Below are 21,389 nucleotides of genomic sequence, written 5' to 3' on the forward strand. Positions count from 1 at the left end.
ACAGTCATCCATTACTTTGTCATGGCAGGCATGGGCAGATACTTGGTCACTACAAACCTTGCAAATATGCCCAGAGAATGGGAACTTGACACACTGATGAAATGTGGAGACTACAGCCCCCATGGAATGTATCCAATCTCTACCCAAAATTGCGTTATAGTGGGAGCGACAGTCTATTAATAAGAAATCGAGCTCAACTTCTTTGTTCATTAATTTGATTGGTAAGGTAATTCTTCCAACCGTTGAAGATGTTGTCCCGTCAAAACCGATGATAGGATTGTCTTTGGCGATGATCATACCCTCGCGAAGTTGCATCTGAGAATAACATCCACTGAAAATGACGCTAGAAGTGGCACCTATGTCTATCATTACCCGTTGAACACGAGAAGCACCTATAGACACAGTAATTATGACTGCATCATAGTGAGGGTGATATACACCAAGGAGATCATCATCAGTGAATTGGAGGGGCTCTTCTTCAGAAATTTCAGTCTGGATTCCTTTGACAAAATCGACTTTGTTGACACGGTTAAACTCACCAACATAACTAACTTTCAAACGCTTTTGATTCTTACTCTAACTTTTGGAAAGAGACTCAACATGAGAATGGGAAACATTAATGACATGATCATAAGTTGTAGCAACTGCCTGTTGAGAGTTTTTAGTAAGATATTCGTTTAAAAGTCCTTTCTCTACTAATTTCTTAATCCGACCCCGGAAAGAGCGACAAAGCTCTGTCTCATGGCCATAGTCATTATGGAATTTACACCGCAAGGATTTGTCCCTTGTACCTTTGGTATCTTCTGAAAGTGGATAAGGCGGGGAAAGAAGATTCCCACTTTTCAACTTCTCATATATAATAGTACTTGGCATTGAAAGGGTCAATTTTTAGCTCAGGTAGAGTCTTTCCATCACGATTGAAATTGACTTGCTTCTGATTGTCATTCTTTCCATCGTTATGTTGTTAATCTGATTGTTCTTGCTTCGGCTTAGAATTCTTGCTGTCAGAAAAATCTTTACTCCGAATATCTTTGTCTCTTGCTGCTTTCACCGATAGGTTCTCCTCGATACGGATGTGTTGTTCAGCCCTAACATACAGATCGTACCGAGTTTTAGGGACATATTTAATTAGAGAGTGATAAAGATCCCTTATAATGAAATTCGAACTTCTGTCTCTTTCATAATATAATGCTTCTTTAAAGGCGAAAAGAAGCATCCCATCAGAAACTTCTGGAACATTTGATGCTGCCTTTCGAAACCTAGTAACAATAGTACGTAACTTTTCGTCGCGTTGTTGCTTGATGTTCAGAAGTGAGTCGACATCCTTTGGCGTCTTGCAATTGTGGCGAAAACGATTAACAAACTGATTTTCTAGTTCATTGTATTGGTGAATTGATCTTGAAGGCAACTCACTAAACCAGCATAATGCTTCTCCCTTTAGAGTTGATGGAAAGAGCTTACACATAAGCGGATCATTTCCACCCCATAACACCAACTTATTTTTGAAAGATAGAACATGCAAGCCAGGATCTCTTTCCAACTCATCATAAAGTTCAAAATCGGGTTGTTTGAAGTCGGGATGGTGGTAAGCTTCTTGAATGTCGAGCGAAAACTTATCAAATACGCCATCATTGGCTGTCAAGTTTTTCATTCTTACATCCCTTGACTCTCTATCGTTAAGTTCTTTTGCAATCAACTCTTTCAACTGTTGTTCTGTTAGAGTTAAAGTATTGGCTCGAACAACTGGATGTCCCCGGTCATGCCCTTGTGGATAAGGATACCTTCCATTATCTCTTATTGGAGTTAGAGATCTTTGGCGGTACGCATGATCAGCTCCGACCGGTGATTGTCTTTGTCTATCCCTGTAACCAGCCTGTCTAGGCCGGTAGTCACCCTTGGCCGGGTGGTCGGTATAATTATACCACTTCTCTATGTTTTGTTGCTCTTGTCTGGGATGCCCGCCTTCCCAATCATGTCGGACATATCTCGGATGGCGGTCTTCCCTGAAATTGCTTCTCAGAGGTAAATCTTTCCTTTGAGATCGGACATGTCTAGGGTAGTAGTTATCCCTGCCAATCCGATTCTCCCCACAAGTACGGGTAAATGGGTCATTACTCTTAGAGAGTGCACTGGTTGACTTTGCTTGAGAAATAACACGTTGCTGAGGATGATGAAGTGGATCTTCAAGACGGTCCCATATACTAGAATGGCCTGCGTCCCTTCGTGGTCGCCTTGATGTTGTTGAATTTGCAGCATTGTCCACCGGCCTTTGCCTCTTTGCCAGCTTCCTTATCAAGTTCCTATTTAAATTTTTGACTCGTCGTAACTCACGTTCAACCGTATTAGGGGTGAATTGGCTGTTACTATCACCTTTTCCGTTAGTTGGTGTGAGAGTAATGTCCACGTCCATATCCATGTCAACTGAAGGATCAACATGGACAGACGATGGACCGCATGGAGGATTACTGACTTGTCGGTTTTCTTGTTGCAAGATTGTTAGGGGTGGTGGCGGCGCTTGTACTGCCTTTTACAGTGGCGGTGGCGGAGGCGGTGGCGCTTCATACTTGGATGTTGAGAATTGATCCTACCACTAGGAGCAACTTGATTTTTCAACGGTTCTTGCATTGGTTGATTTGAATTTCGAGGGTTGCAATTCCTATTAGCAGGAGGAATATGTTGAGTATTTGGTCTGTTTCTTGTGCTTACCATCTTGATTGTTTCACGTGATAATGAATTCTAAAAATCCCCACAGACGGCGCCAATTATGTTTCGGCAGTAAACTATTTCAACACAACGAGAGCAATGGTAAAGAACGCACTAAGAAACAGAGGAATTTGATGTTGGGGGAGATGAAACTGAACCAAGATAATGGCTCCTATGTACCCAAGATCTATTCTCTAGGGATCAAGTTTCCACGTAGTTCCTTATGAAAAATAGTTTGGTATTAACTGATAATTATCTCTTTAATAAGAAATGAATCTGGACATAAATCAATGTACATTAGTGGCAAGCCATGTGGCTAAGGTTCAGCCTTAGGCACATGAGTTAATGGGCATGTACATTGATCCATGGTATTGCAAATTGGGCTTTAGCCCTGTCGATTAAATGAATAAAATAGAGACCCCTACTAATGGACGTTTGCCACGTAGGTGGGGGTTGAAACATAAGTATTAACACCACCATGAGCTTCACAACAATTCTCAGTGTATTATCCCACTTATAAATAAATATAAAGAAAACCAAGAAAAAGAACATAAGAATTATGTTCCCATACGACTTCCCAGGAAGTTGTGAAGACCAACCACATTCGATTTCCCACTTGTAAAACAAACCAGATGTGTGATCAAATTGCTAGTCAAACATATGCTCGTGAAAGATGAATTTATGGAAAATTTATGTAACACCTTTAGAAAGAAAACTAAGATACAAGATCTAACTAACTTTTAGGAAGCTTTAAAGAGTGAATGAGATAATATATCAAGCTCAGTTAATTTATTTCTTGGTGCTCGAGGGAAGACTGGTTAGTTGTAAGGGAACGTACCAAAACCAACAGAGGCTACCAAATTGGCAGAATGGGACACTGACTGGTGTAAGATCTTAACCTAGTTGTTTAATTCTATAGAGCCTGATGTTTATGAATTATTTATGCTTTATGATACGGTTGATGGGTTATGGACTAGGTTGAACGAGATGTATGCACATTCTCATAACCAAATCCGTAAGTACAAAATTTATGGGCATGCCACTCATGCTAGTCAAAATAATGACTCGGTGAAGGCTTATTATGGAAATCTAAGAAGGGATGGGACAAGTTAGCTCATTACAAGTCTTAATTTCTGGCCAGTATTTATGGTATGACTCATGCTATTGCTAAGGAACTCCACAAAGCGTCGGAAGATGAGTAGGTTTATCAATTTCTTTTGGGTCTCCGAGATGAGTATGAGACCCTTCACTATCAGATTTTGGGTACTTTTCCGAGTAAGGCTTATGCTATGGTAGAAAGTGATGAACATCGTCGTCATTTAACTACTAAAGTCACACCATCTTTAGAGACACCTACTCCCATTGATCAGAGGGCATTTGCTGTTAATTCCGAATCTCGGTTTCAAGCTTCTTTTGCTAGAACTTGCAAAAAGGAGCCATTCATTTGTAATCATTGTGGGAATACAGGACACACTAAAGACCGTTGTTTTAAACTACATTCGGAGTTGGGATTTAAGATTGGTTCTCAGAACTATTCTAAGAACCATGATCCTCATACTGATGTAGTGGCTGAAGCATCTTTTGAGACTCCATCAGATGCACCTGTAGACATTAATCAGCTGAGTTCTAGGATTGATCAACTTTTCACTATAGTTCAGAATTCTCGTGTCCAGAATGCTAATGTCCCTATAGCTATAACTGCCTCAGGTACTCCTGCTTTTCATGTTAGATAAGATTCTGCTAAACCCACATTGGTTCTTGATTCAGGGGCTAATGACCATATCACTAGTGAGTCTAATCTTTTTACATCCACTGTATCTACTGTCCATCAGTTTGTACGCCTTGCTAATGGGTCATCTACCCCTATTCTAAGTAAGGGGAAGGCTTGTCTTTCACCATATATTACGCTTCAGTCTGTCCTGCATGTGCCAAACATTTCCCTTAATTTGGTATTTGTTAGTCAGTTAGCCAAAATTTTCAATTGTGCTTTCATTTTTCTCTTTGATTGATGTTTTATCCAAGACCGGAGTACGAGGATGATTTTTGGCATGGGTATGAGCATGACGGACTTTACTATTTTGGAGAACCTCCACTGGTCACTGCTTTGCAAGGCTCTATGTTGCCAGCTTCTGGCTCTTATGTTTTCTCTTTACAGTCTTTGAACTTATGGCATGCTCGCTTAGTACATGTTAACTTCTAGTATCTTTGTTTGTTATTTCCCAAAATAATAAAAGCTTTGCAAGTCTCATAAGTTTCATTGTCACATTTGTGCACTGTCTAAGCATACTCGTTCTAGTTATATTTCTAGAATGCATCGTACTCCCTGTGCATTTGATCTTGTTCATTCTGATGTTTGGGGATTGTCTCCGGTAACTACCTGGTCAGGACACCGCTACTATGTCACTTTTATTGATGATCATACCAGGTGTACTTGGATTCTGAGGTTCTCTCTTCATTTACCAATTTTCTCAGAATGGTTAAGACCTAGTACAGTGTTACCGTTAGGGGTATTCGATATGAAAATGCCAAAGAGTATGTTTCGAATACCTTTGTATCTCAACTTAATCAACAAGGCCTTCTCCAACAACTTTCCAACACCTACACACCTGAACAAAATGGGTTGCTGAAAGAAAAAACTAGAGTCTTATGGCAATCGTTCGTTGCCTTTTACGAGGAATGAATGTTCCTAAATCTTATTGGCATATGCCTGTTTTGACTGCTAGTTATCTTCTTAACTGTACACCGAGTCTTGTTTTGCATAATAAAACCCCTTTCCGTCTTCTTCATCCGGATAGAGTCTTATTCCCGATAGCTCCCAAGGTGTTTGGTTGTACTTGCTATGTCCAAAATCGTAGTCCAAGTCGAACAAAGTTGGATGATAAAGCAATTAGGTGTATATTTTTAGGATATGCTGTCTTCTCAAAAGGATATTGTTGTTATGATCCCCATACTCGTAAGTTTTATCATACCATGGATGTGAATTTTTTGGACATTACACCATTCTTTGTTCCGAAACTCTATTTGCAAGAACAAGATACCTTTATGGACTCTTCTTTTCCACCTGGAAATGAAAACTCTATCCCTGTTTGTCATTTACCTATTTTTTATACTAATTCACAGGTACTTGAGCAGCCTTTACAGGAAGATGTTCGTCATTCCCATGCTCCACCCCTGCCAGACTCCTCTGCTTCTAGTGCCTCTTTCCCAGGTAATTCTAGTTCTGTTTATGAGTCTATTACATTATCTGGTTCACATGTTACTCCTCCTCCACCACCACCACTTCGTAAGTCTTCACGGGATAGGCATCCAACTGGTCACCGTCTCATTGTTTCATGTTGCACTCACCATCCTATTAGCAAGTTTGTTTCTTACCAGGGACTATCTAGCTGTTATCGGGCTTTTCTGGCTGCAACGTCTGTGATTTCAATTCCGAGATCAATTTCTGAGGCTTTGCGTGATCCCCACTGGGTTACTACAATACAATATGAAATGGAGGCCCTGGAACGGAACCATACATGGGATATGGTTTTCCTGCCACTCGGTGAGAAAACAGTTCAATGCAAATGGGTGTTTCTATTAAGTATTTGGCATATGGTAGTGTGGATCATTACAAGGCTCGATTGGTTACCAAGGGGTTTACCCAGGTTCCTGGCAAAGATTTCGGTGATACATTTGCTCCAGTGGCAAAACTTGCCAATTATTTTTCCATTATTTCATAACAATATTTAGTATTTCGGAATTTAATATTTATTTCTTAGTCAACGGGCAAGTAAATGTGGGCTTCACTTTTTGATAGAAAAAGAAAAGAGGGAAAACAAGTATTTTGAATTTTGAATGTTGTGTAGAGATTTTTAACTATTTGGAAAGTTTTCAAAAGATATTAATATAAGGTATGTAATAAATAGAGAACTTTTAATGGAAAATAATATTCTATAATTAGGAATAGAGATAGTTGGTAAAATAGGAAGTTTCTAAAAAAGTTAAACATAATATATAGTAGGTAATATTATTTAGAAAGGTCTCTGGAAAGAAAAAATAAGGTTTTTCTTAAAACAAAAACTAAACAGCCTAAAACAAAGAAGAAGGAGAAGGGGCGGATTCGTGCATCTTCTAGCTAGCTTAGGATTGGTTTTCTCGCATAATTTTCTATGTACTCTGTTTTGGCGATACGAGAGGTGAGTAGTTTAGTTTTTTCTATTTCACGTCTAGTGATCTGTCTGTAAAACAACGGTTGGGTTTGTCATTTCGTTCGCATTTCAATGAAATTGCAAAAGTTTATTTATAAACAAAAACTAATTCGATCACGTGATGTTTGTGAAAATGGATTTAGGTGAGCAAAATGATGGAAATAAAATAAAATAGACTTTGATTTTGGAGATAGAAAATCCGTTTGAGCGAATCATATCTCCATTAAAAGAGTTAGTCTTGATTTTTGATCCCTAATAACGACCCTTCGTCTCTGAACGAGCATTATTAGCGCGTAGAATCGATTCAGAACCCCATCTCTGGGTGAACTTACTCGGTTCCTAATCGTTATTATTATCGAAACATTTTCCCTAACAAATAGAATCTTCACTCGGGCAGAGTTTCTGCTCCGAGATCACAGAACTAAATTGTTATTCTAATTAATATAAAATAAAACTGAATTAAAAATATTTTAAATAAAAACTGGAAATTAAATTCTTCATTACACTAGGAAAGCAGTAAACTACTCTACTCCTACTGATGGAAAGCATTCCATCAGAAAAACTAAAACTAGACCCTTCTATTTATAGCTTTTCTGACGGTCTAGATTCAATCCATCTAATCAAAATCTAACGGTTACAAATAAAATATAATATCCCAGGAAATATTCTAGGGAATATGCTAGAAATATTCTAGGAAATATTCTAGAAATATTCTCTGGAATAGTAATGGGCTTGGACTAAATAGTAATAAGTTTTGGCTTTATCTTCATATTCCAAACTGTACGACCATTTTTTTGAAGCTAGATACCGTTACGTAGAGTTTTCTGCACTGATCATTTTAGCTGGTCAAATGTTTGAATTATAGTTAAGAGACGGAAGATATCACCGTTTGAAGTTTTCTCTTGACTTTTGGGCTGATTTAGGTCAGTTTGACTAAGTTTTTTATCCGAAAATCTCTTCTTTAGCTAGCTTAGGGACTCAAGTTTGGATTCTTCAACTTGTTTCATGGTTCTCTGAGTCCATGAGTTTTGCTGGTAGTTTGGAGCTTTAAATGAGCTGATACTGAAGATTTCAAGTCTAAGCTTTATTCGGCTATATTTCTTGCTAAAACGCAGGTTTTGTGTGTATTTTAACATTGACCGTCGAAACCTGTGAAAACATAAAAATACAATTAATTTACATTTATTAAACACATAATTGACCCAAATGTAATGTCTTTACGGGGTTTAAAACACAGTTTTGGGTACTTAACAACCACTCCCAAACAACATTTTGCTTGTCATCAAGCAAAGAAGAGACACTAAAACAGATAAGTGGCCAAAAATGTGTAGTCCTAAGTTAATTCTCGTTTCACAGAGTGCGATTGCATTGACCGTATGCAACAAGGCCTTTAACCACTAGGCATTCCCTAGTGGGCGAGTTTTAGCCTCATGATAGTTTTCCAGAGAAGATACCCACAAACTTCACATATACTACAACGACTCAGTAACAAAGGCTTGTTCCCTAAGTTAGATATCAAATATCTATACATCTCACTAGCGGGGAACGAGGATTAATTCATTTGAAACCTACGTTAATAAATGTACAATAATTGAAACATCTACATATGAATATGCATGCAGTGAACTTTACAATGAAATGTATAAGCAGGGCCGTTTCTGGATCCTTCGGAGAGCATCCTTAAGTAGGTTCTCACAGTATGTGTCAAAACACAAATTCTCTCATATTTTTCCACTCAGGTTTTGTTAACTCCGGTGTGCAGTGGGCACACGTTTCCTCACATACTCAATGACAATCAGAGGAGCCGAGGTCGATCAATCACATCTACTATTTACTATCACACCATCCTACTCCTAATTGAGCTAGATGTCTTTATTAGGTATTAGGGGGCTTAGGAAGTGGTTTAGAAGGAATGGAAGGGATAACAAAACAATGAATTAGAGAAAATATGGTCTTCAAATAATTATTGGAGAAAACCTAGTGTTCTTCTGTTTCAAAACTGTTCTATACTTCGCCCTTTTTGGCTTTTCTACTCCATTTGATTTTATTTTTGGAGTTTATAACTTTGATTTTTTTCTTTTCTTTCATGGAATTTACTTTTTCTTGGTTTTGACACAGCTAACTAGATTCATCAATTGGCACCAACTGATAGAACGAATTCCCGTATTTGTATAGGTCTTTCTCTTCTCTTTTATGTTCTTCATCATATTTCTCAAACTCATAAGATATGGATATGGGTAAAGAAATAATGGTTGAAAAATGAAATGGCTAATATAAAGGCTCAACGGGGAAAACTAGGGGAAATACACTTTTTTGGGTTTGTATATTTTTTATTTGGTTATATTGGTCTAAAGAATGCCTAAATTCTCGCCTAGGATATGGTATAGTGATCAAGCAAGTGGACGTGGGATTTCTTTCTACTCGGAATTGCTTCATCCTTGGGTCATTACTCAGATACACTTATGTTAAGACTTTTTGGCTAGATTCTCACTGGATTTGGAATTTAAGTATTCTAACTGTGGGTCCCATAAATTTACTACTATGTACAGTCATTGACACTCATTGCATGAATATTCATGAAAAGATATAAAAACTATTGCGTACGTATTAACATAAGTTTCTAAGAACCAATCCTAATTCTAATGCTAATGTAAGATTTCTAGACAATTTTCATGACATAAAAGGAAACAAGACCTTTATTACTATATATGACTAACTAATTTTTTTATTTTTGAATTTTTTTAAAAAGAAAGAAAAATAAATAACCTAAAAGTGTCTAATTTTTGCAAAATGTTTCTCTCCCACCCCCAAACAGATGGATGCTTTGTCCTCAAAGTATCAAGAGAGATAGGGAAAGGAATTACCTGAAAAACGTGAGCAAAAATTCGGCCGAAAAAATTATAGCATGCAACAAGAAAATTGAAAATAGAAAATCAATCAAAGAAAACAACCAAAATACACACATATATAGACATAATAATTTAGGTCGTTTATAGTCAGATTCCTAAGACTTTTATCAAGCATAAGGATTTGTAGAAACCCTTGGCATTCGCACCCATAGGTGGAATGATTTAGCAAATACAGATTATTCGCTAATATGCTTAACAAATAAACTCGCATCGTTGATAAACATTACCCTACCACCCATCAGATACTAAATTGGAATACACTAGTTATTTGAACGAAGAAACCGACGCTTACAACTATCTCTCCAAATAGAAGGGCGCGGTTACCTTATTGTGGCATTACTTGAATGTAACGAAAAATGAGTCGTTTAAAGTCAGATACTCAAGACTTTGGGTCTTTTTAAGTCAGATTCCCGAGACTAGATACGTGGGGTCTTTTTACGTCAGATTCCCCTAGACTATGCACACCCCCAAACAGGATGAAACCGAGGTGAAATGTTTCTAGATCAACTATAAGGGAATAGTTGAAAGATTTGGGGGTTTAGCAAGTACCCCCCAAAAAATGGTATTTTTACACACCTGTGTCGAGATAAAAAATGAAAATGCATCAGAAGTTGTCTTTCATGAGGCTTAGATATGTAAAATATGACAGATTAGCATTTTTTTATTTTTTAGATACTCATTCGAAAGATTGGTCTCAACAACGGAAATGATTAATTTATCTCTTGTATGCAAGGGTAAAGGTTTGTTACTCTTAGGTTGGTCTACATTTTGATTTACCGTGATGGTAGAAATTTTTTGTATGTAGTAGATTCCCTAAAAGTATGTTTCAGGTACCCGATATAAACGCATGCATGTGTTTAAAGTTGATCATGTTTGCAAAATTATTAAGCATTTATAAAATTTGAATTCTAATCATACTTGCTAATCATACGTTCTAAACATGCATTAACGTTAAACCACGATTCTAAATATGCTATCATATCATTTCCAAAAGGCTAAGATTGATTTTTGTTCAAGTAGTCTAATCATGCTTGGAAATTGCATATAACCCTTTGATAGGAGATTCAAATGAGAGATAAAAGAAATCGTACCTTCCCAAATTGTGCTTACACGCACTTGGGGTCGGAGATGACTTGAGTGGGCATTGACCAGTTGACAATTCGGGGTTAATACCACTCATCTGTTATTCAAAAAATTATATACAAACATGTAAAAGCCCACAAACCAGGCTGAAATTAGGCACAAGGCCAATAAGTTACTGAGTTTGCCTTCCAGGGCTTTATTACGCGAATATAAGGACAAAAACAACAAGTTACCGTTATTTATATATATTTTTATTTTTATTATTATTATTATTATTTATTCTTATTATTATTTTTTATTTGGCATCATCTTAAGACCTCTTCAATCACAGCATCACCAGGTATATGAAAAAATCATTTGGAGATCAAGCTGGGTAACCTGAGAGACAAGAGCACCAATGAAGATATTAAAATGGCCTGATGTATCCGCACTTGGACCACTTAGCATATGCCTAATTGACTTTGATAGGGTGTCTAAAATCTGAATAGGTGCCTCCATTTTTATTTTTTATTTATTTTATTTATTTTTTTTTTTTTTTTTTTTACCCCACCCCAATCACACCTCAAAAATCATCTTTTTGATCAATGTCAAAAAGAGTTTTTGTGAAGTTTTGTTTTAATAGTTTTCTACAAATGAAAAGACTAATGCCCTTTTCTGGTATAATTAAAAGCTATAAATTTTACAGGTATAATTTGGCAAATACAAAAAAAACAAAATTCAAATCATCTAGGACACATGTCATGATCTTGCGAACTCTATCCGACGGCTACCACCAATCCTTATCAAATGACATCCACACCCTTAACATTATGAAATTACATAATTAACCTCATGGTTGTTAAAAGCTATATGTATGCTAGGAGAAAATCAACCGTGAAAGGGCAATGAAGTTTTTTTATGTGGTAGTGGTGTATGGCTTAGAGAAGATAATGCTACAGTGATGGTAGTGATGGTGTATGGCCGTCGGATAGAGTTCACAAAATCATGACATGTGTCCTAGATGATTTGAATTTCAATTTTGTCTTCACCAAAGTAACAAGGTATTTATGTAATTATATCTAGAAAAGGACATTAGAGTCTTTTCATTTGTCTTGACCAAAAATATTACGGTCAAACTCAGTTGACTTGAATATGTTGTGGTCTTGGAGGGGGGGTAAACGTCTAAATGAAAGAACTAGAGGGGTAAAACTAATTGGCCTAAGTTCTGGGAGAGTAAACCTCTAGATGAAAGAACTAGGGAGATAAAACTAATTGGCCTAAGTTTTGGGGGGTAAAGCTAGAAAACTAATAAAAGGGCAAGAGACAATGAAGTCTTTTTACATGTATTGACCAAAAAGATAACAGTTGATTTGGATGGGTGTGATCTTGGGGGAGTAAACCTCTAAATGAAATAACTGGAGGGTAAAACTAATTGGCCTAGTTCTTGGGGAGGGGGTGGTAAAGCTAGAAAACTTTTTTATTTTTTTCTTTTTGTGTCAACCACTTTGACTACACTTGTGAACGTAACTTGGATTTGAAAAGAAAGTGTACATTAACTATACATCCACCGTCCATTTGAAAATAGTCAAGTGCAATTACTGCTTTCTTTAGTGCCCCATGTTGTGGTCCCTTTATGTTCCCCACAATGAACTTTCACACTCTATATCTCAATCCCACCATAAGGGCAGACTCTACTGCCTTATCCAGCACTACAGCAGCTAATTAAGAGGACTTATTTTTATACAACGCTACCTTGTGAATGACGAAGTCATATATACTGAACTCCTCACTTTGAACCCCACTACACAGCACACTCACGTTTCACTAAATCCTAAAAAATCAGCACACACGTTACACTAACTTAGCACTCTCTCACACAACGCACTAGCATCAAGCAGTTCACTTCATCCACCAATCTCTAGTCTACTACCTCAGTTTTGTACATACTTGCAATCCTTCACAGGTCATGCAAGTACCACACACACAGACCTCACGAACAACACCACAAACAAAGGGAGTAGCAGCAAGCAATAAGAGATGATAATACCACCGAACACAACCAAGCAATCAACACAACCTAGACACAACCAACCCAGCACCACCAAAACAGCACATCACCTTCTTCATCGACCTACCGTTATCATCACCACCTCCTCACTTTTTTCAGCAATGCCAACGCTGTTAACAGAGAGCACACTCTCTTCTCACGACTTCACCATCGATCAGGCACGACCAAACACCACTGTTTCAATCCAGCACCACCGATCTCCTCCAGTTCGCCAATAACAGCCACCACCTCTAGCAAAGAAGCAGCAACACCTCGACGCAGGAATGCACAGCTCTTCACTTCACAGTTTCAACAGAAAGTTTTTCAAAGGATTCCATCTGCAATTAGAAGATCAAGAACGAAATTTAGAACTTATAGGTTCGAGTATACAAGAAAGAATTTTAAAATGGTTATGATGGTGGTACAGGCGGTGGGGATGGGTTTTGATGGTGGATACGAGAAGGAATTAATGATTTATTATTATTGATTGATGCTGGTGAAGAGGAGAAGAGGGTTGCAGAGAAGGAGAAGAGGAGAAGTGAAAAATGAAAATGGGGAGAGACGAACAGAAACAGAAAAAAATCGATGGGTGCGTGTTTTTTTTTTTTTTTTTATTATCCCCCATTTCAGCGACCAGCTAGGCCCATAACCACAAATTGGCTGATTTTTTGGTGGTTTTTTTTAGAGGAAAATGAAAAATTGTGGAGGGAATAGAAATGATTATGCAAGTGTTGTGACCAAATTAATTTATTTTGCAAATTCAAGGAAAACGCAGCGGCGCCATTGATCTATCTGTAAAATAGCGGTTGGGTTTGTCATTTCGTTCGCATATCAATGAAATTGCAAAAATTTATTTATAAACAAAAACTAATTCAATCACATGATGTTTGTGAAAATGGATTTAGGTGAGCAAAATGATGGAAATAAAATAAAATAGACTTTGATTTCGGAAATAAAAAATCCGTTTGAGCGAATTATATCTCCGTTAAAAAAATTAGTCTCGATTTTTTATCCCTAATAACGACTCTTCATCTCTGAACGATCGTTATTAGCGCGTTGAATCGATTCAGAACCTCATCTCTGGGTAAACTTACTTGGGTCCTAATCATTATAATTATTGAAACATTCTCCCTAACAGATATAATCTTCACTCAGGCAGAGTTTCTACTCCGAGATCACAAAACTAAATTGTTATTCTAATTAACATAAAATAAAACTAAATTAAAAATATTTTAATTAAAAACTGGAAATTAAATTCTTTATTACACTAGGAAAGCAGTAAACTACTCTACTCCTACTAATGGAATGCTAACCATTCCATCAGAAAAACTAAAACTAGAACCTTCTATTTATTGTTTTTCTGACGGTCTAGATTCAATCCATCTAATATAAATCTAACAGTTACAAATAAAATATAATATCCCGAAGAATATTCTATTAAATATTCTCTGAATATTCTCTAGAATAGTAATGGGTTTGGACTAAATAATAACAGGCTTTGGCTTTATCTTCATATTCCAAACTGTATGACCATTTTTTAGAAGTTAGATACTGTTACGTAGAGTTTTCTGCGCTGATCATTTTAGCTAGTCAAATGCTTGAATCAGAGTTAGGAGACGGAAGATATCGCCATTTGAAGTTTTCTCCTGACTTTTGGGCTGATTTAGGTAAGTTTGACCAAAATTTCTTTTTTAGCTAGCTTAATGACTCAAGTTTAGATTCTTCAACTTGTTTCATGGTTCTCTGAGTCCATGAGCTTTGCTGGCAGTTTGGAGTTTTAAATGAGCTGATACTGAAGATTTCAAGTCCAAGCTTTATTCGGTTGTATTTCATGCTAAAATGCAGGTTTTGTGTGTATTTTATCATTGTCTATTGAAACCTGTGAAAACATGAAAATACAATTAATTTACATTTATTAAACACATAATTGACCCAAATATAATGTCTCTACGGGGTTTAAAACACAGTTTTGGGTAGTTATCATCTAGACAGAGATAACTTTACTGTCAAAGTTTTCCGCTCAATTTTTGTTATGTTTTCCTCTGTCGTTATTTTTCTCATCTTGTCGAATTGATAAAATGTTAAAGGTTAGCATATATTGTTTCGCTAAACTGCAAAACTCAAGTGAACGGTTGAACCTTACGGGCTGTTAATGGCGGCGCGAGCCCAAGAATCGTCCTGTTTTTTTTTTGTTTGAACTCTTTTGCTGTGGTTTGATCTTTTATTGTTGTGGTATGGTTAAATGATGTTTGGTTGATTAAGGGTTGATGTTTGGTTGATTTAATGGGGGGTTGTGGAAGCTTGGAAAGAGCATTAATGGTGGTCAAGATCTATTGGGGAGTGATCTCGACAATTAATAAAAATTGAATTGTGTGTTAATTAATTAAAAGGGTAGGGTTTTTCACCAGGATCAAAACCACTGAGATGAGAGTGGAGGAATAGAGGTTGGTGGTGGCCGGAATTGTATTAAATTTTTATGGACTAATCAAATGGTAGAATCACTATACCATAACAGTCTATTTGTAACGGATATACATCTGTTACAAAAAATATTAGTAACAGTTATTTTGCGTTGACACAAAAGCATGACAAATATTAGTAACGGATATTTGTAACACTTATTATCCGTTACAAAATTTACTAACAGTTATAAAATATCATTGAAATTAATTTCAGGAATAGATACATAACTGTTAGAATGTATTAGTAACAGTTACCAAATTTGTTTATCCTCTTTTAGTAACGGATATAAACGTCACTTTGATTTTCTTTTACTAACGGTTGTGTATCCGTTACTAATGAATTTTCATTGTATAAAAAAAAAAAAATTGGTTTCTGTGGCCCTTTTATATGTGGGCCACCTGTACTGGTGCACGTACCTGTACCTGCACTTTTTTTTACTTCACAATGTATCACTTAAGTTCTTCTATTCATCAATAACTCTAACAAAATATAATAATTAAATTCCTTCCATTCATTCACACAACAAAACCTAATGAAAAACAACAAAATGTTCTAAATGCCCACGCCAACCAAGTAAAATAGTAAACTCTAGTAATCAAATTATTACACTCATCTATATTAAAACGCAACTAAAAAAAACCAACAAAATACTCTAGGCTCATGTGCCAACCAAATATAGCTTATATTTTCACAAAATCTCGACGCTCGCAAACTTGGGTTCCAAAAATTCTCATTACTAAAAGAAAACATCAATGTATATATTCATATTGTACTGAGTGGTGCCTAGTGAAGAAAAACAATGAACAGGAAAAACAATAAGCAGGATCCTGTTTAGCCTTTCTATTGTTGTTCTTGATATCCAATATAGTTTCTAGCACAAATTCAATTTGCACGGAGTCAAGGATTGCCAAATAAGTCACAACCAAAAGACGTGCTAAATAGGTATGTAGGATTTATAAGAAGAAATGTGCATACTCTTTTATTGTCGATCTTTTGCTGGTCATCTGGCATACTTGGAGAAGAGAACATCATATCATTTACTTTGTTCTGAACACTGAATATAAAATCTTTCATAGCGTGGTCGTCAATCCTTAATTTCATCCCACAACCTATTCAAGTAAAAGTAGTATATCTATACATAAGTAAATTAGACAAAATGAACTCAGTTCTTAACTTCTCATTCGGGAAAAATAAACATGCTAACACAAAATTATAACAACATCTTCATGTGCATTAAAAACTCTTAATAACCACACTGTAGTGCTACTTGTAACCTTATCACCATTGCATACAAACTAAAAACCAATCTGAAGGCCATTTTAGTACATTAACATTATGATTGGTAGCACTTGTTAATTTGTCATGCTACTTGTTAATTCGCATTTTAAATCAATTCAATGGAGAAGTTCAGAGATTTTGAATTCAAGTTGGAAAACAAAAAGAGACTCTGTTTCCAATCACTCTAACACGGCTACGCCCAATATTAAGGTTCTCATGTGAGATATCTCCCAACAATTCAAAGTCTGACTAAAAGAATTTAAAAGACTGTAAGTGCATATCTAGCTCCTACAGAAGACACGTACGAGTCACTAGGTGGATTCACGTATTTAACTCCTTTTTCAACAGAAATTCCTGATTAAGGAAGCCTCGACTTCCAACCAGTGAACTTGCACTTATTAGTATAAGTTCCGCTATGACCTTCAGCTTAAATTCATGGAATTTGCTTACTCTAATTTAAACTAAAAACTGTATAGATATTATTTATAGCTTATATGTCAAGAGTGACATTTTAATAGGACTAAACATGACTAATGAATTAGAATGAAACAATAAGTCAATAAATACCTTCATCTGAAAAATCTTGGGTAAGATCAATTAAATTTAAGCACTTTCCAACTATTTTACATATGGAAACTTTAAGGGCTAGATCAAGCAAAGAGAATCACCTATATGTTTCTGTTGTGAAATTAAAAAAAAAATGAACAACTAACCACACTAACTTGTATCTGCCCACTTTGCCCACTGGCCATGTCAATCACTTTGACATAAGATCCTTCTTCAACAGGTTCATAAACCTGTTAAGAAAGACGTATGGTTCTAGTTCACTCCAAACTAAGATACAACTTTGAATGACAGTTATATCACAAGGCTGACTATGAGAATTTAAACAAACGGACCTTCTCATAATTGGCAAGCCGAGCCTTAAAGCCTTGCAACCCAGCTTTAAAATCTTCCCTGCAAATAGCACGAGTGTTGTTATCAACTATAAAGTAATATAAGGAGTAAAAATTATGGGAGGGTAGAAATCTTCAGCACTCACACTTCTGCATAATCAGACTAAGATAACATCGAAAGATATACTACAATGCATATAGTAGGTATTGCGAACGTAAATCTTGTAAACATTAACAAAACCATATAACTACGTAATTTTTCCAACTTTTTTTAAGTTCTATATTCTGGAAATCCACTGACCTAGCTTGACCAATAGAGAAAAAAAAATGAGAAAAATGAGAGAATGTCTAGAGATGCACAAGATGCAGCTACGCTAAACGAGTCAAAGCATGCAATAACTATAGGCTTTCCTCACCTGAGGGACTGAAGATTGGCCACTTGATGCCATTAAACTATCCTGCAAACAGTGCGAATTAAATGCATTAAGTAGGTCTTGTACATTAAATAATGATCAATCCCAATACTCAAACATTTAAAGAAGCAGCAATAGTTTCGCCAAGGATTGAAATTTGACCCAAATACAAAGTAATGATAGCTTGCACGCTTAAAAGAAAAGCAACAACAGAACTCCAGGTCCAATCATCTAGATTGGTTCATCATCCGAGTTCTTTTCCTTGAAGAAAACAGTGTCTTAAGCACAAGGATATGCATTTAGTAATTGCACATAGTCATTTTTACGCATCACTTCAATAGTTTTTACACTATACACTATCAGTGGATATTTGGGCAAAAAATTGTCTGACTTTTAGTGCTTTCACCTACTAGTAGTGGTATCCAAAATATTCCAAATTTAATAGATGTGCTTGTTTAACTATAGTATTTTCAAGTATTTGAATACTTAACTAGTTCTAGATTGATCAAAATCAAAACTTATTCATATATATGAAATTTACGCTACTAACCTCTACTACAAATAATTAAGATGGAACTAGTAGTAGATAAGATTGAGTGTGCTCACATCTTCAGCCGAGAGGATCCAAACTTCCAATACTCTGAAATAAAACGGGAGTAGACACACTAGTTTAAGAAAGTGCAGTAGAAACCCCTCAAAAAGTAAAGCAATACCACTGCAAAATAAAAAACGCATTAGTATAATCAAAATAAGTAGGTAATTTTGTGTCAACTGTTCTTGAAAAATGTATAGAAAGTTTAAGTTTAGAAAATAATCAATATATTAAAATGTTACTGACCTAGTGTGTAATACTTTGCAAACTTAACCACGAGTCTTTGAATCTTGGATTTCTTGCCTCTCTTGTTCCTTAACTAGTCTGCTAAGTCTGCTCCGGAGGAACTATCAGATACAACAGACGCATTCCCATCTGAACCAAGAGATTCCTTTTCTCCCGCCCATAATGGTCCCTAATGTCATGATCTGGCCTGGTCGACCCAATCGTGATAGTCTGTTTCTCCCGTATGAGCATATCGAACAGAAGACCTGCTCTATAAATAACCAGTATGAATAACGAACTGCCGTTCACGTCAGGGTCCAAAGGTGCTTGTTGTTTTTCTTTTTTTTTAGTCGAGATTGGGTCGGGTACTGGTCCCAGGTCTTTCCTTTCCTGTATGGCAGGAAGTCCCTCTAGGTTCTCTGGTTAACCGGGCTACCTATTCAAAGATGAACGATTCAAGCCAAGTACAAATGGAGAGCGTTTTTCACTGATTTGATTGGTAGATCGGTCTGGTTCCCGGAGGGAGGAGTGAGCAGAGTTAAGAAGACCATAGCATAGTGCAGATCCCTGTAACTTCGAGGTAGCTAGTTAGCTGACATTAGCGGGTTTTTTTTTTTTCGAAAGTAGAATTCGATAAATTATAGTGAAAATTACAACAAGCACAAATAAAGGAAGGAGAAATTCTGGGGTGGTCATTATAGCGGTTCCTTCTGATCCTAGAAAACGCCCGGATGCATTTGCTATAAAAACACCGAAAGTACTTCCGAGTAAAGAAAGAAGTCTCATAAGAAAGATGATGGTCATGGTTCTGGTTAGGTACAAGAAAGAAAAAAATTAAGGCCTCACCTTTTCCGTGAGAGATCCAATCTCAGTGGTTTTCCACTTAATCTCCTTCTCAATCGGTAGGGCTCTTGGAGGAAATAGGATCCAGGTTTGTTTTCCAACCCGCTTTCTAACTGAGACCCAAACCACGCCTTTGAATTAGCTCCATGATAAAGAAAAAAGAAGAACCAGCGAGAAATCGACTCACTCCAAACATAGGATTTTCGGTCGCTTTTCCTTTCCGCGTGCAGAGGGGATATCTTGAGTTTAGTATTCATCTCTTTCAATGCATACCTGATGAGAATAATCATACCACGACTTCCTCCAAAATTAACCACTGAAACAGTTTATTGAATGGAGAATGGCCAACATAGAGTAAAACCAAGAAACCCCATTTCTCATATACTAAAACCCTAACCCTAGGTCTAGAAATTATAAAATAGAACTAAAAAGGGGTGGGTGGTAAAATTGCATAATACTGTGGCTTCCAAACCCCGTCTCTCTTTCGCCATTTCATCGTGCTCTATAATCTATATGGTGGTTCTGGTACAAAAGTGTTTTTTCTTTCGGCAATGGTCTAATGGAAGTATGGAACTGTGGAATGAAGTCTTCTCTTTGTTGAAAAGGAAATAAAGGGGGGAATAATAAACAAGAAAGCGGGTGTTGAGGTGTTCTGAGTTTTCGGAATTTTTCAATGAACCCAAAATTCTTTGGCACACTTGTACATCCGTTAGTTAATAACTCGTCACAAAATAATTCGGTAATTTACTAACGGTTAAGTAACTTTGTAACGGAACACTAAGAGCATCTTTAGGAGTGAAATCAACCTAGCATCAAACACCAAATTTCCAACAATTTTTTGTTTTTTCAACTTCAGGAGAGTCACATGTTGATCAAAACACCAAACCAAACACCAAATCGGCCAATATTTGGTTCCAACTTTGGTGCTGTATTATATCACTCACGCGGTAAACCACGCGGTTTTGCCAACACTGCGTGGGCTTGGGCTGCTAAATGGGCTTCTATGGCGCGGTTTTGTCAACACCGCCTGGGCTTAGACTTCTATTAGCGCAGTTTTGCCAACACCGCGTGCGTTTTTTCTAAAAATTTAGAAGTGTGGTGGATAAAACTTAAGAAATTATGAATTGTGCATGGAAGTTAAGAAATTAAGAATTGTGCAATTGAAGAAATTAAGAATTGTGATCTAAAATCGAAAAAATTAAAGAAATTAAGGAATTAAGAATTGTGCAATCCAAAATCTATGATTATGATATAATATCCAAAATGATCCAAAACCTATCATATTACATAAAATTTATTTAACTTTTTTCTTACGCTCTTTACCACTCGATGCCTTTCCTATCTCTATTTGGATATTCCAAAGCTGCTCCTCTAAGTTCTTAACCTGAGAATCAAGATCTTCTCTGTCTGCACGACGGTTAACTACCTCAGCCTGAAGTTCCTCATATCCCTGATGTTGTTGCGTGTACACCTGCTGAATATCCTCATACGCTTTTCGAGTCTCGTCATACGTACGTTGGGATTGCTGATATGTCTGAAAATATGCCTCCTCCCTTTATTGGCTATAATGATATACGGCAGTCCTCATCCTATCAAACATACACATCTGGTTCTCATATCTTTCCCGAATCTCAGCCTGAAAATCCAAGAAAATACATTGTGAGTACATATTATATATATAATGAATAAGAAAAATAAAATAACTAAACTCACCATGGTATACTGATCAATCTGCGGCTCTAACTCATGGCAACGAGCATGAGGCACCTCA

General features: G+C 36.6%; 1 long non-coding RNA gene across 7 annotated transcripts; it reads right to left on the reverse strand.

The window, feature by feature from the left end:
• Positions 1 to 12,435: 12,435 nt before the first annotated feature.
• On the reverse strand, positions 12,436 to 20,285 carry LOC147474692 (uncharacterized). Of its 7 annotated transcripts, none has more exons than XR_015208215.1 (8): positions 19,622 to 20,285; positions 18,797 to 19,342; positions 18,565 to 18,673; positions 17,962 to 18,003; positions 17,549 to 17,606; positions 17,363 to 17,446; positions 16,347 to 16,480; positions 12,436 to 13,246 (listed from the first exon to the last, which is right to left on the reverse strand). It is a non-coding gene; the product is annotated as an uncharacterized LOC147474692 (long non-coding RNA). The 7 variants fall into 7 exon arrangements; XR_015208216.1 differs by lacking the exon at positions 12,436 to 13,246 and adding an exon at positions 15,920 to 16,242; XR_015208218.1 differs by lacking the exon at positions 12,436 to 13,246 and having other exon boundaries at positions 15,920 to 16,480; positions 18,797 to 19,211.
• Between the last annotated feature and the right edge of the window lie 1,104 nt (positions 20,286 to 21,389).

Source organism: Coptis chinensis, chromosome 9 (genome assembly GCF_015680905.1).
Source record: "Coptis chinensis isolate HL-2020 chromosome 9, ASM1568090v1, whole genome shotgun sequence".
In the NCBI taxonomy this organism is placed as follows: Eukaryota; Viridiplantae; Streptophyta; class Magnoliopsida; order Ranunculales; family Ranunculaceae; genus Coptis; species Coptis chinensis.